At 41.1% G+C, this 1,868-nt stretch overlaps 1 pseudogene; it reads left to right on the top strand.

Moving 5' to 3' along the window:
- Positions 1,056 to 1,616, top strand: Gm19055 (predicted gene, 19055; annotated as a pseudogene).

Raw genomic sequence — 1,868 nt, 5'->3', positions numbered from 1 at the left:
TGTCTGAAGAGAATCAGGAGGATAGGCTAAAGATATATATATATATATATATATATATATATACACACATATATATATACATACACACACATATATATATGAATATGATATCACCAAAGACTTAAAAAGATATATATATATTTTAAAGGCTCTCGTATACTAAGAGTATGGGACACATACATTCACCCTGGTATCTGTAGAAACAGAATCTTTGGATTGAGTTCTAAAGCCCCAGACAAAAAGTACTTGAGAGGAGAGAACCAAAAATTAATGATATTCTACTATAGTCATATATTGGTACCTAGCCCAATTGTCATCAGAGAGGCGTCATCCAACAACTGATGAAAACAGATGCAGAGACCCACAGTCAAACACTAAGCAGAGCTTAGAAGAGGGAGAGGAAGGACTGTAGAAGCCAGAGGGATCAAGACACCAGAAGAAAATACACAGAATGAACTAACCTGGGCTTATAGGGGCTAACAGAGACCAAACAACCAATGAGAGACCATACATGGCACTGATCTAGGCCCCCTTCATGTGTGTAACTGTTGTGCAGATTGGTGTTCCTGTGGGACTCCTAACAGTGGAAACAAGGGCTATCCCCAACGCTGCTGCCCATCTTGGGGACCCTTGTCTTCCTACTGTATTGCCTTTCTAGCCTTAATAGGAAAGGAGGTGCTTCTTGTTGGCACCTCACTGCAACTTGATATGCCATTTTTTTCTTAATATCCATGATAGGTCTGCCCTTTTCTGAAGGGAAATGGAGGATGGATGGATGAAAGGGGTTGGGGAAGAATAGGAGGAAGGGGAGACTACAATCAGGACATAAAATAGACAGACAGTGGATACACAGACAGATGGATATATAGATGCATATATAGACAGATAGAAGATAGATAGATAGATAGATAGATAGATAGATAGATAGATAGATAGATAGATAGAAGATAGATAGATAGATAAATGGATGGACAGACAGACGGTAGATGAATGCCCTGCTTCTTAGGAAGAGCTGAAAAGGCAAGTGCCACAGGGTACCCAGAGAAGCTCATACACTGTATAAAAAGAAAGTGCTACAATGCCATTCAAGGATCAGATGCCACCACAGTTCTTTTCAAAGAAGTCAAATTGATCTTTATTCATGTTAAGTGCCCACAATAAGAGGCTGCCAACAGCCTATATGTTGGAAGTATGACTACTATGTACTGCATAGGACTGAGCTGAGTACTGAGAAACTTGTGTCTCTAAAAGGTTCTAAGAATAGTAAATGCCCTGAGGGGTACAAAACCCTCTATTAAATACTTGCCAGTAGTGACTTGGACTCGCGAAAGAGTATAGAAGACTAAAAGTTCTTGTTGATTTCGTCAGAGGCGGCACAGTATCACACAGGTCCAGCTGGACGTGTTCAAGCGTGTTCTCACTTCACTGCACTGAGTGGGAATGTTTACTTTGTAAATGATAAGTGGCTGTTGAAGAAATCTGCTTACAGAATGCCACGATCTGATTTGGAAGGGATGAGATCTTTGTTGGGTTGGGTTCTGAACAGAACATCCCTAGCAATAGATGACCTTTATAAATCATCTATAAGAATGCTCAAAGCTCTCAAGCCAAAGAAAATACGTTAGCTACATTTATGTCAACCTAATACAAGGTAGTCATCTGAGAGGAGGGAGTCTCAGTTGAGAAAATGCCTCCATACAATCAGGCTGTAGGCATTTTTTTTAATTAATGATTGATGTGGAAGGGCCCAGGCCATTGTGAGAGGTACCAGCCCTGAGCTGGTGGTCCTGGGTTCTTTAAGAAAGCAGGATGAGCAAGCCATGAGGAGCAAGCAAGCAGCACTCCTCCAAGGCCTCTGCTTCAGATCC

Source organism: Mus musculus, chromosome 3 (assembly GCF_000001635.26).
Source record: "Mus musculus strain C57BL/6J chromosome 3, GRCm38.p6 C57BL/6J".
In the NCBI taxonomy this organism is placed as follows: domain Eukaryota; kingdom Metazoa; phylum Chordata; class Mammalia; order Rodentia; family Muridae; genus Mus; species Mus musculus.
The sequence above is the reverse complement of the archived record's forward strand: the minus strand, read 5'-3'. Positions and strand labels throughout refer to the sequence as shown.